This window comes from Procambarus clarkii, chromosome 1 (genome assembly GCF_040958095.1).
Source record: "Procambarus clarkii isolate CNS0578487 chromosome 1, FALCON_Pclarkii_2.0, whole genome shotgun sequence".
Classification (NCBI taxonomy): Eukaryota; Metazoa; Arthropoda; class Malacostraca; order Decapoda; family Cambaridae; genus Procambarus; species Procambarus clarkii.
The window spans coordinates 49,772,933-49,787,690 of record NC_091150.1 but is presented as its reverse complement, the minus strand read 5'-3'; the positions used below and the strand labels follow the sequence as shown (position 1 = coordinate 49,787,690).

Below are 14,758 nucleotides of genomic sequence, written 5' to 3'. Positions count from 1 at the left end.
TTACATGTACCATATATGCCGGTGTACAAGTTGATCCAGTGCTAGGTAGATCCCTAAAATTTTAGGGTGTGATCGGGTTTAGGCCTATATTTGCCGGGTAAGAAAAGGCCCCATCCCCCAAAATAAGGCAGCACCACTTCCCCTGCCCTGCGGTATGAAAAGAAAACTATGGTGTCTCATAAATATACGGTAACTTAATGAATATTTATAACGCATAAGGTTAAGGTGCTAGAATTATCGTGGTATCACTCATAGGCTACACAAATAAACGTGCATTATGTAGTAGAAACACAATGTATTAAAACTTATTACAGAAATACGGGTAATATAAAATGCTAACACTGCTGAAAAAACTCCCATAAACTCCTACCAGTATGTTGTACCATGCGGTGGTATAAACAAAAACAAATCAAGATGCACTTGCCATTCTTCATTTACACAAAATTAAACATTGAAATATACACTAAATTATTGTAAAATAAAAATACATATGGAAATTTGTAAAATTTGCTAAGGTTAAATATGTACCTGTATATGTAAAATTTTCCTCATGAACCTATAGTTCAACAACTAGCCGCTTGGTGTTGGGAAATCTAACATGTTTTGTCCTTGTCAAATGTGTAATTTTAATCCTTTACATTTGGTGAGTATTTGAGTGCTTCAAATTGTTGTGTGTTCAGTACATGAACATTTGAAGAGTGTTTTTGAGTTGGTTCCTATCACTCCTGAGATGTGATCCTGTGTTCATTGGACAAGATCGTGCAGTCAGACAAGATGACTTACAGCACCGGTGCCACCAGGAGCTTTCCAAACATCTCTGTAGGGTCATATAAAGTACGAGAGATACCAGTACTAGAGAATTAAATATGGCGGAATTAGAAGAGAAAAAGACCAATGTCACACCATAAAAAAATACTAACAGAACTTTCCATTTACCTGGACCTTTTTTTTTTCACTTTTTACTGTTAGTAAAACTTGTAAAAATTTTACTAACAGAACTTGACAAAGTGGATTGAGGCAGTCTTTACTAGCAGGAGGGATATACGGCCTGCGGGCCGCTCCAAGCAACAGCCTGGTGGACCAAACTTTCACAAGTCAAGACTGGCTTTGGGCCGGGCTTGGGGAGTAGAAGAACTCCCAGAACCCCATCAACCAGGTATCAACCAGGTATACTCTAATTGGCTCTAAATTGGTAACAGTTGAGCCAGAAAGGTTTAAGGAAATACTTGTATGCAGAGAGAGTGGTAAACAAGTGCTTGAACCAGAGGTGGTAGAGAACCCTCTATTTACAATTAGGCTCTAAAATCTGAGGAAAGCATATGCCCTTTTACATCATCACTACTGTTTATAAATGTAGCTAATCTGACCCAACCTTGTGAAACTAAGAGATAAAATGTTTTGTTTTATATGTCATGCACGACGTGTGACGTCACAATAATAATAATTTTCACGCTGGTACAGGTTTTAGACCCTACTGCTATTAAGAGCTTCAAGAGCAAGGATAACAAAAGTACTGGAATGTTAAAAAGTATAGATGCACCTTGTACATTTGTTAGAAGGTGGATCAATAAAGCTAGATCTTGGTTCCCATAAACACGACTAGGTAAGACGTCTTGTGGCTGTCACATGATTATTTTTACATTTGATTGAGGGTAAATTGTTGCCTGTGCACAGTATTTCTGTATCATATACTGTATGGTATAGCATTTATGCTACACTGCTCTTCATGTACACTAATGTACAGTGTAGTATATTATGTTGGAAAACTTCCAACATAATATTATTTACTTGAAAATTTGAATTATATTTTTATTGCAGTACATGTTAAATGATAAAGAATTCAATTATTTTAACATTCTGAATAATTATACTCGTATAGTCATCATTTAATACGATGTCATTGAAAAATATGCATAAATAATTGGTGTGCCATTCATCATTGATATGATGATGATTATTACCATTTACCAATGCAGTGGGATGGGGAGGCACTTGCCTGGAAAAAGAGTGAAAAAATATCGCAAGAAAAAGGTTGATGATAGGAGAAGCAAGCTAATAAACAACTACAGTATGCCATACATTCCTTATCTTTGCCCCAAACTTATCATTGTTATCATTGTCATTGATAACAAAAAGGAGGCCTGGTCGAGGACCCCAAAATCATCTAAGATAACCCCCATTTTCCAGTTTAATGAGGTGGAGAGGCATCAGCCTGGATGGGAAGGGAACAGTATGATGAAAGATTATACAAATTTAAAAATATCACTGGTCTGTTCCTTATACATTTACACTTGTTAAAATGGGGCCCCTCCTGGGTCCTCTCCCTCATTAATGTCACGAGTAAACCTGAGAGATGATTATAAAAAATACTAATGATGAGTACTTCTTTTCCTGAGCACCCACCAAACTTGCCCGAAACTTGTAGAGACACGCGTGCACACTCTGTACTTACAAACTAATATTTGGGCTGCAGCCTCGATCATGAATGTTGGCGTACTTGGCCAACAGTCTCTTGGCTTGTATACACACTGTTGTTGATTGAAACCTGCTAGCTGCAGACCTTTGTTGTAGTTTGCATCTTCAAAGTTTCCTCCAACTCTCTCAAATTGTGTTATCAAATTAATATCAAAATCTTAATCTGGCTAAATAGTGTGTCAGAACCTTTTCATACTAACTTCTCTTCTCCCAAGGACACCAGGAAAGAGTAATGATAGCTTAAGCAAGTGTAACAGCATTAATTAAAATAATAATGAAATACATTCTTTATATTACAAAAATATGTTTCACAATGTTTGATCTGATGGTCTGCCTTAACCACTGTACTGCACAGAGCGCCTCAGGGCACTCGTAGGTATAGCATAGCATTCAAAACTCCCGCGGCTACACTGGGTTCACATCAGCTTCCCCACGGCTCTTGTAAACAGATGCCATTTAAAAAAAAATCGTGGGCAACATTCCCAGGCGTGAGGGCCTCAGTACTGAGTGAGCCACCAAGGTTGGTGCACACAGCATGAGCTCACAGCACTGCTGTTCAGCTTGTGACCACAGCATCGCCTAAAAATGTCAAAATATATATGTAACTGGTATTATTTAGCCATGATAGTATTGCAGAAATGCCTGACTGTGATACTGTTTACAATGTTCAGATATCAGTGAATCAATGCTGTTAAAGATGTTCACAGGGCAAGGGCCACAGGACACTGCCATTATTTCATCCATTTAAGAATCTTCAAATGACTACTCGTGTTTCTTTACAAAATAAACTTGTGGAAAGTTATTCATTTACAGGATTTAGTGATCAGGATTCTGATAATAACAGGATTGTGGTGAGAATTAGGAATGTGCATAGTATGGTGGGAGGAGTAATCTTGGTGAGGGAGGGAGAGGTGGCGTCATCTGCTGACTCGTGTGGCAACCTGTTATTGTTTAGACTCATCATACCAGCTTAGTGTTTTGCTATGGTGAACACAAATGTAGATACCTATATATAACGTGTGTATATAGTATATAAGAGCAAAAAGGAGTACGTTGGGAGGAGCCATTTTGGTGAGGGTGGCGGCATCATCTGCTGGCTGCTGTGTGACTTGTCATGCAGTGTGTATGGTGGCCACTATGCTGTTTGGACGCCATACCATCTTATTTGTATAATTATGGTGAATAAAACGTGTAGATACTTATATATAACGAGTGTAAATAGTGCAATAAACAGTATGGTGGGAGGAGGAATATTGGTGAGTGGGTGTTGGAGGGAGGGAGGTTGCGTCTGCTAGCTGCTGTCTTGTGCCACTCTTGTTGTTTTCGGTTCACCATACCAACTTTTTAGTGGTTTGTTATGGTGAACACATATGTAGATAGGTATATACAGTATGAGCCCCATAATTTTGAGCATAGTGATGTTCCACAAATTACACACTTTTGAATATACAAGGGTACCTCGGTTTAAGAATTTAATCCGTTCCTGGAGACGGTTCGTAAACCGAAGCCAATTTCCCCATAAGAAATCATGGGAAATGAATTAATCTGTTCCCGACTCCCCAAAAACTTCACTTCAAAGTAAATTTTATACCTAATTCACCCAAATCTATGCTACAAAAGTATGTTCAAGTTATTACTTACCCTTGCTGATGACTCCTGTTGACATATGGAAGATGGTGAGGAAGGGGGAGGAGAAGAGGTGTTACTGTTTGGAAGGGGAGTCTCCTTCCATAATAACATCAGGCAGTGAAGATTTTTCTGGAGTGCATTCTCTGGCACGTTTTGCCGGCATACCACTAGGTCCTGGTTGTGGCTCACTGCTTGATTTTCTCACAATGAAACGATCCATTGAAGATTGTTTTTCCCTTCTTCACAAAATTTGTGCAGTGAGGCATCGCATTGTCATTGAAAAGATTAATGCAACAGCCTACTACAGCTTTCTCTGGGTGAGTCGTTTCAATAAAAGTTTGCATTTCTTCCCGCATCTGACACCACTTCCTAAATGTTGAGGAATGGACTTTCTTTTCTACCTCATCCTCCTCTGAAGAAATATCTGCAGCTGCCTCTTGTTGCTACTCCTTTTCAAGGGCTTGGAGTTCTTCGGTGGTCAGTTCTTCGTTGTGTTCTTCCACCAACTCCTCCACATTAGCACCATCCAATTCCAAGCCCATTTTCCGGCCCAGAGTAACAATTTCCTCAACAATAGGCATTTCATTTACAGGCTCAAACCCCTCAAAGTCTAGTTGTCACACATTCAGGCCACAATTTTCTCCAGCCAGAGATCAGGGTTCTTTGAGTCACTTCTTGCCAGGCTTTGTCAACTCATTTTAAAGCACTACAAATGTTAAAATGGTGTTTCCAGAACTCTTTGAGGGAAAGTTTTGTGGCTTCGGTCACTTTAAAACATTTCCGGAAAAGTGCCCTTTCATAATGTTTCTTAAAATTTGCTATGATTTTTTGGTCCATAGGCTGAATTAGAGGAGTGGTGTTAGGAGGAAGGAACTTTATTGTGAGAAAATTATATTTGTTCAACAATGCATCTTCCAAGCCTGGAGGATGAGCAGGAGCATTGTCGAGGAGAAGCAGGGCCTTGAGTGGCAAACTTTTCTCCTGCAGATATTTTTGTATGGCAGGGCACACCACATCATTCACCCATTCCGTAAAAAAAAATCCTACTCACCCATGCCCTATTATTAGTCCTCTACATCACACACATTTGGTTTTCTGCACACCATACTTTTTGAAAACCCTTGGATTTTCAGAATGATACACAAGCAAGGGTTTAATTTTCAAATAGCCACTCGCATTTGAACACAGCACAAGCGTAAACCTATCTTTCATAGGCTTGTGTCCGGCAATGATTTCTCCTCCTTGGTAATTTATGTCCTCTTAGGCAATCTTTTCCAGAACAGTCCTGTCTCATCACAATTAAACACTTGTTGCGGTAGGTATCCCTCAGCCTCTACAAAATCTTTAAATTCTTCAATAAATATTTTAGCTGCTGGTTTGTCTGAGCTGGCAGCCTCCCCATGCCTCACAACACTATGAATATCACTTCTTTCTGGGGGAAGCCCCTACGGCTCCCCGGAGCTTGCTAGGCTGATATGCTAATGTCAGACTTTGGCATCAGTCATGTGTATGGAGTTCTTATGGGCCTACCGGGGACCACGAGCCAGAACCTGGCCCCCTCTAAAGAGGCAAGGGGAGCAATGGCCTATAGAAACCCCCTGTGTAATTGGAAGCATTCTGTGTCTGCCATCAACCGGGTTAGGCACCCAGAAAGGTAGGTGTCCCAAAACAAATCCCTATTCTGGTGAAAATTGCAACCAAAAACAGAACGAGTGGATAGAACTCTCCGAACAAAAACGAGCAAACTAGTATGACATCATCCATCATCGTGCAGCTGTCTGTGCAGCCCCCCTCCCCAGGAGGGGGAAGGGGCAGCCCCAGACCTACTGCGCCGGCGATCCACACCTCGGTTCTTGAGGCTGATGCTATCGGCTCGGTTGTGTGCTCTGGCTCCAGTATTTTTGCGGCGCTGTGCCTTGTGTGTGGCTGCTGTACTCCAGGGGTGTGAGAGCCAGGAGTTATTCCTCAGTACTCGGGCTGCATGCACCTAGGGTTCCCTTCCCTAGGTGCCTTGTAAGTACTGCCCTTGGAGCTTGGGGTTACTTCCACAAGTTCCTCGGGGTCTGTCTCTGTGTGTCCGTTATACTGCTCGGTTTCTCGGCCGCTCTTTGGGTACTTGGGGTTTTGTCTCCTAGGGTAAGAGGTAGTTTTCGCACTGGTAGGGGTGCAGGGTGCTGTGCAGCTAGTTGTCACCTATCACAACGGCCGACTCTGTTCCTTGGGGTACGTTGTCCTCTTGCGGGGTTTTGTTTTTCTTTTTGTTTTTGCCTTGGTGGGGGGGTTCTGCCCTATTTGCCACTGGTGTTTGGCCTCACCCTGATACTTGGTGGTGCCTCCTGCTTGGTCCCCGTGAGTGTACACGTCCCTGGGGTTCAGCTTTAGACAGTTTGTTTATTTGGTAGTTTTGGGCGCTGGTTAGCAGTACCCTGCCTGGGTTTACCTGAGCGTGAGTCCTCTTCAAGTAAATGTTCAGGACCCTGGGAATCCCAGGGTCCTTGGTTTCTTATGCCTCCCAGCTCGCATGTTGGCAGAAGGTGCTCGCCGCCTCTGTGGAATCCGCTTGGGCCTTGGCTCTTAGGATGTCTTCCCCTTTTTGCCCTCTCTTGTTTGAGGCTTCAGCCATTGCGCAGTTTATTCAGGCTGCTTCGGCTTCTTGCCGTCCTATGACGGACTTGCTGGTTCTCCGGGGGTCCCGTGATGGGCCTTTCCGGAAGGGTCGTGCCAAGGCTCGGGGTTCCTCTCGTCGTGGTAGGCCACTGGTGTCGGGTTCGGGTTCAGCTCTTCCTTCGGACCCGCCTTCGTCTGGTCGGCGTGGTGTTTGCTCTGTGCGGGGTTCTGGGTCTCGTAAGGGGCGCCAGCCCTTTCGCGGTTCGCCCCATTGACGGGGCGATGGGAGGAGGCTTGCGCTGTTCACTCACGCCTGGTCCCACGATTTGTGGGCATTTCGGGTCATTTCGCATGGCCTCCGGTGGCGTTGGGTGGCCCCCTCCCCCGGCAGGGGGTTCGGGGCTGGCGGGGCAGGCTTCTTTCCCTGCGCTCTGTCAGGTCCTCTTGGAGTGGGTTCGCTTGGGCGTGGTCGAAACGACGACGTCCCTCAGATGGGTTTCCCGTCTGTTTCCAGTCCTGAAAGGGGACTGTGTGGACCTGTGGTTCATTCTGGACTTGTCCTGTCTGAACCCCTGGGTTCATTTCCCCTCCTTTCGGATGACCACACTGTCCCAGGTTCGGCTCCTGTTGGAGCCGGGTGCTTGGGTGGTGTCCCTGGACTTCCGGGACGCTTATTGGCACGTCCCGATTCATCCGGGATTCAAGGACTGGCTCGGTTTTGTTGTGGAGCTTCATGCTTACCGCTTTCGTTGTCTTCCGTTCGGTTTGAACCTGGCACTTACCAGTGCCAGGTTACCAAAGCCCACCAAAAGTGACATGCAATGTGGGAAATCATTCATATTTGCAAACATACAAGGCTTGAAACCAAAATCAAGAAATAAAGTTAAGTTCATAAATGGCCTGCTAATAGAATCGAACTCAATATTTGGTGCATTTACAGAAACCCAGTTTCAAAGCGTTATATGACAAAGAGTGCTGGGAAGACGGGACACCACGAGCGTAGCTCTCATCCTGTAACTACACTTAAGTAATTACACAAAAGACCACATGGATAGTGAAATCTGGATTTTGAATTATAATCTATATAGATGTGACAGAGTAATTAGGTCAAGTGGAGGAGTAGGTCTGTATATTAAAGAGGAGCTGGCATGCACAGAGCTCCTGAACTCGTCCAATGAGGTGGTAGAGGTACTTGGAATCAAGGTAGAAAATATGAATCTACTTATTATTTTAATATACAAACTGCCAGATGCAACAGTTGAGGAATTCACTGAACAGATCCACAAAATAGAGAATATCCTTGATAACCTAGCAAACCCAGTACCAGATACCATCTTCCTTGGAGACTTTAATCTATCCAGTTTAAAATGGAGAATAGTAAACAATAACATCATAGCAGGAAGTCAACCTGGAAATAACCAACCACAGGTCAGAGAACTACTGAGATTCTGTGACAAATTCTCGCTCAGTCAACAGATTACAGAACCAACTAGGAACGAAAACACGCTGGACCTGATATTCACGAACAACGAGGAGCTAATCAGAGACATTACTGTCTCGGACACTACGTACTCGGACCACAAGCTCATTGAAGTGCAAACTAACATTAATAACGGTAAGAGACCCAAGAGAAACAACAAGCGAGAAGGGCTATTCAATAAATTCAATTTTAATAATAAGAGGATAGACTGGGAGAAAATAAACAGGGAACTTACAAACATTTAATGGGAAAATGTTCTAAGAAATAAAAATCCTACACAAGGAATAGAAAAACTGACTTCTGAAGCATATGAAGTCTGTCTGAAACATGTTCCTTTGAGGAAAGCCAGAAAGAGGTCCAATGTAGAAAGAGAACGCAGACGCCATTACAAAAGGAGGAAAAAATTTACGGAAATGCTTAAGCAGACACGACTCGTCATAAAGAGAAAAAATAATTTAAACAGGGAGATTGAAGAAATCGAACAGAGACTGAAGCATTCCTATCAGACTGAAGAAAGGCAACTAGAACAGAAAGCAATTCAAGAAATAAAGAAAAACCCAAAATATTTCTTCACATGCTAAATCAAAAGCGAAAACTTCTGCCAGTATAGGACCTATTCGTATTAGTGAAGATTCATACACTGGGGATGACAAAGAAATTAGTGAAATCCTAAAAAAGCAGTATGAGGACATGTTTAGCACTCCGATACGCAGCATGAAAGTGGAAGATTCGGACAATTTCTTTATGAATGATATTCAAACACCTGTAAATATAAGTGATATCAACACGAGCATGGCAGATTTTGAAAGAGAAATTGACAATATGCCCATGCACTCAGCCCCGGGTCCAGACTCATGGAATTCAATATTTATAAAGAAATGCAAAGTGCCAGTAGCACAGGCACTCAGTATAGTGTGGAGGAAGAGCTTGGACACAGGGGAGATACCAGATGCGCTTAAAGCAGCAGACATTGCCCCTCTACACAAGGGTGGTAGCAAAGCATTGGCAAAGAATTATAGACCCGTTGCACTAACGTCCCACATAATAAAAGTATTTGAGAGAGTGATCAGGAGTCAGGTCACTAGATTCATGGAAACCAGTGACCTCCACAATCCAGGCCAACATGGATTTAGAGCAGGAAGATCATGCCTCTCACAGCTACTTGACCACTATGACAAAATCACTGAGGCATTAGTGCAAAAACATAATGCAGATGTCGTGTACACAGATTTTGCAAAGGCATTCGACAAATGTGACCATGGAGTGATTGCACACAAAATGAGGTCAGTGGGTATAACTGGTAAAGTAGGACGCTGGATACTCAATTTCCTGTCGAACAGAACACAAAGAGTAACAGTCAATCAAGTAAAATCGAGTCCGAGCGCAGTTAAAAGCTCTGTACCTCAAGGTACAGTCCTTGCACCACTGCTGTTCCTTATTCTCATATCAGATATAGACAAAAACACAAGTCACAGCTTCGTGTCACCCTTTGCAGATGATACAAAAATCAGCATGAAAATTACCTCTGCTGAAGACATTGATAAACTACAAACAGATAACAAAGTTTTCGATTGGGCAGCAGAAAATAACATGATGTTTAACGGTGATAAATTCCAGGTACTCAGATACGGCAAAAATGAGGATCTTAAACATAATACAGGGTACAAAACACAATCGAATCTGCCCATAGTAGGAAAACAGCATGTCAAGGATTTGGGAATAATTATGTCCGACGACCTAACGTTTAGGGAGCATAACCAAGCAAGTATTGCGTCAGCCAGAAAAATGATAGGATGGATTACGAGAACCTTCAAGTCCAGAGATCCCATCACAGTGGTTGTACTCTTCAAATCACTTGTGTTGTCCAGTCTTGAGTACTGCTCAGTACTCACTTCCCCCTTCAGAGCAGGAGAGATTGCTGAAATAGAGGGACTACAGAGAACATATACAGCATGCATAAACGTGATAAAGCGCCTAAATTATTGGGATCGTCTTAAAGCTCTCCAAATGTACTCACTAGAAAGGAGACGAGAGAGATACCAAATAATATACACATGGAAAATACTGGAGGAACAGGTCCCAAATCTGTACAGTAAAATAACAACATACTGGAGTGAACGACATGGAAGAAAATGCAGAATAGAACCAGTGAAGAGCAGAGGTGCCATAGGCACAATCAGAGAACACTGTATAAACATCAGAGGTCCACGGTTGTTCAACGTCTTACCAGTGAGCATCAGAGATATTGCCGGAACAACCGTGGACATCTTCAAGAGAAAACTAGATTGTTTTCTTCAAGGAGTGCAGGACCAACCGGGCTGTGGTGGGTATATGGGCTTGCGTGCCGCTCGAAGCAACAGCCTAGTGGACCAAACTCTCACAAGTCAAGCCTGGTCTCGGGCCGGGCTTGGGAAATAGAAGAACTCCCAGAACCCCATCAAACAGGTATCAAGCAGGGTTGGTTTTTAGATCTAGCATAAAATTTAAAACTTCCATGGGTACACGGGGCTTGCATTCTGTTGTTCAGGGCTCCAGTAAACGGATGCCATCTTGTAAAAAATCATCTGCATCCTTCCTGGCTGTAAGAGCCTCTGTACTGATTGATTGATTGTTGCCGCCAGAGGCAGCTAGTTTATTGTGCACCCCATTCCCATCTTGTGAGCGGTAGCACAAAAAGCATTACAGAAGGCACAAAAGGTCTTTATCAGACCTCATCTTAGATTATTACATAAACAATTTCATCTATCCTTCACACCTTATAGTTACAATGTCAGCTAGTTACAGAGAAAGTGTTATTTCAAGAAGTATATATTTACAGTAAGTTATTATACATTAATGGTAGGTCTTATTGCTAATACATAATAGTTTGACCAATGGAGATATTACAGAGTCATAGGTAGCTTCTGTTTTATTATTAGTCTTCACAATACACTACTTGTTTCTTAATCTCATGTCATTTATCTACTGGAAGCAAAATATGGATACAGTGCAAGGATTTCAGGTAATTTATTCATGATAATAAGATAGGTTGCCATATCATACAGAGTGAGCTTAGATTTATCTCTAAATGGCTCAATTTTACTACAATCCAAGATATAGTGTTCGAGTACTCTGTACTGAGAGAGCGACCGACCAAGGCTGGCGCATGCGGCAGCAACAGCTCACAGCACCGCTGTACAGCTGCTGCTGCTAGAGGCCATAACACCATGTAATAATGATGACTCAAATAAGTAACCGTGATTATTTTGCGATGATAGTGTCGTAGATGTTCCTGGCTGTGATAAAGATTATGTACAACGTTCAGATATCAGTGAGCACAATGCTAGTTATGATGTTCCCAGTTTGAGGCACACAGCCACAGCACTCACTGTTTTGTGAATCTACTCATGAAATGACCTCATGCTTCCTTACAATATAACTTTGTGGAAATGGATTCTTATTCAGAATTTAGTGACAGGAATGTTATGACAATAGCAGTTCTGTGACTAGTCTTAGCAATTTGCATAGTATATTTGGAGGCATTTTCTTGCATCAAATGATGTCTGCTGGCATCATCTGCTTATATCATGGGGCTCTGCTGTGTTCTGGTTTCATAACAATACCCACCAAAACTGCTTATTGGTTCATTATGGTGCATACAAAGTTGATAGATATATATGATGTGTATATAATAGCAAAAGCTATGTTTTATTGTTCAAAGAATATATTTGAACTCATATTAGTACGTGACATGGATAATGTATATTTGCGAGTACCGATATTCTACATGTTCTGTGATGCAAATAATATTATTGACAGCCCAATGCATCATTACACTTGAAAAACCATGGTAAAAACATTTACAATAAGAAGAAAATACAATATACTTCATATTCGATACATACAAGATACCGATTCGACAAGACGGTGTCTGTGAAGAGTAGAGGCAGGAAAGATCGACTCTGATACACAACATACCCAACATGAACCTTAGTACTGGTTTTGTTGCTGTTGACTCTTTCTTCCCTTTCACAGTACTGTACATACATACCCAAATGCTCGAACCTTTCTAACTAATGTGACCTAACATAAGCCTACCATTCCTTTTTCTTTCTCCGCTTATTCTTACATTCCCATTCTTATACCCATTATTACCCCCTTCTTACACTCCTATATTACACCCATCCTATCTGTACCTTTTGCTTTGCTCTTGCCTTTCTCTAGGAAAGAAAGATATTTCCTCCACCTTACCTCTCTCCACCTCTCCCTTGCCTTACTTAATAATGTCAGTGCCTCCCTCGCTCCCATCACAATCGACTTGATAATGGTCCAGAACGGACCGAAACGTCGTCGTCTCCTCGTCCTCTGGTGTGTGTGCGTGGTTTAGTCTTATCTTCAACCACGTTATTGTGACTTATAGTCTGCATTGGAGGTTGATACTGCCTTGTCTCCATTTCGCCAGTTATCGCACACACATTGTTTCACCGCCGGCCCTCATGCAGTGCCTGAACTTGCTTGGTCTCTGGATCGTGTTCTTGCAATTCTTTCTTCTCATTTTACTGTGTACCCTTCGGTCTATGAATTTTTCTGTAAGTCATTGTTATGGTGTGTCTTGCTTGCAGCTGTTGGGTTGGGGAACATCAAACTCTCTGCTGGAAATTGGGGTTTTGTTCTTTTGACCTTGGTGCAATAGGCATGCTGAGAGAGAGAGAACTCGATCAACTTCAAAGACTCAAGACTTTTCAACACACTTTCCCTACAAATGTACATGACATAACTGGCCCGAACTCTTGCAGTGTTTTATTGAGATGGTTTCGGGGTTTAGCATCCCCGTGACCCTATCCTCAACCAGGCCTCCTCTTTTTTTTTTTTTTTTTTGAGATATATACAAGAGTTGTTACATTCTTGTACAGCCACTAGTACGTGTAGCGTTTCGGGCAGGTCCCTGGAATACGATCCCTGCTGCGAAGAATCGTTTTTTCATCCAAGTACACATTTTACTGTTGCGTTAAACAGAGGCTATAGTTAAGGATTTGCGCCCAGTAAATCCTCCACGGCCAGGATACTCCTGTTTTCGTTACACATCCCCATGAAGCAGCCCATAGCAGCTCTATAACTCCCAGGTATCTCTTTACTGCTAGGTGAACAGGGGCATCAGAGTGAAAAAAACTGCCCATTTGTTTCTGCCTTCGCCGGGGATCGAACCCGGAACCTTTGGACTAAGAATCCCGAGTGGCGGCTGTCCACTAAGCCGCCAGGTCCCCCAAAAGAGTGTTCAAAAGAGAACTCGACAAGCACCTTCAAAGGACACCTGGTCATCTAGGCTGTGGTTTGTATGTCAGGCTGCGAGAAGCTACATCATGGTTGATCAGATCAGCAACCAGTAGGCCTGCTCAGAAACTGGGCCTCAGGAATGCTAATTTTGGAAATCAACAGGTAGTCTGGTAGGCATTTTGTTGCTTTGCAGCCAGCTCCTTTTCTGGTAAAGAACAAGGCGGTTGGGTATCCAGAGGGGTTATTTGGTCATTGATGCTTGGTTGGTCTGGCCGGGGATGCACCATGTGCTTTATTCTGTGGTAGCTCTCCACCATTACCTTCGTGTCACTGATTTTGCTTTGGAGGATGACTTGTGGATCAATCCTGTTTCCTTGGTCCCCTGTTCCAAGGCTCTTCTTTCTTAGGTTAACCACAGTGTTATTAAGTCTAGCCAGCCTACAGGCTACCCTTGTGGCCATGATGTTAGGAATTACGCTGCTTTGTAGGTGGCATTAGCGAACACGTCCTGTGCTGATATCTGGACATAGGGGGTGTTGGAGGTCAAATAGTGTTCTGGCAGCCCATATCTGGTGAATGATCCCGAGCCTTGGTGCCCTTGTACTCGCCTAGTTCTACTCGCCTAGTTGTGCTTACTGGGGGTTGGGGGTTGAATTTCCATTCTTTGGTCCTGCCTCCCACCAGTCAATCAACAGGTGTACAGGTTTCTGAGCCTGTTGGGCTCTTATCATATCTACACTTAAAACTGTGTGTGGAGCCTGCCTCCACCTCATCACTTCCTAATGCATTCCATTTTTTAACTACTCTGACATTAAGAAGTTCTTTCTAATTTCTTTACGGCTCATTTGGGCACTCAATTTCCACCTGTGTCCCCTAGTGTCTGTGCCCCTTGTGTTAAAGAACCTGACTTTGTCTACCCTTTTTATGAGAGTAGACAACATAGAGAGCACAGTGAACCTCCAATCAGATGTAAATCAGGTCTTTCATTGGGCTATAGAAAATAATATGAAGACAAGTTCCAGCTCCTGCGCTACAGAAAAAAATGAAAATATAAAAATGGAAACCACATACAAAATGCTGTCAAATTATAACATTGAACGAAAAAGCAATGTAAAGGATTTGGGTGTACTCATGTCGGAAGACCTTACCTTTAAGGAACACAATAAAGTGGCCATCACAACTGCAAGAAAAATGACAGGTTGGATAACAAGAACCTTGCATACACTAGAGATGCTATACCGATGATGATACTCTTCAAGATGCTAGCGCTCTCTAGAGTGGAGTACTGCTGCACAATGATAGCCCCTTTCAAAG

At 42.6% G+C, this 14,758-nt stretch overlaps 1 protein-coding gene across 7 annotated transcripts in view; it reads left to right on the top strand.

Annotated features, from left to right (window-relative positions):
- LOC123746549 (sex determination protein fruitless) overlaps positions 1 to 14,758 on the top strand; it is a 77,818-nt gene that overhangs the window by 22,606 nt on the left and 40,454 nt on the right. The window lies entirely within an intron of this gene.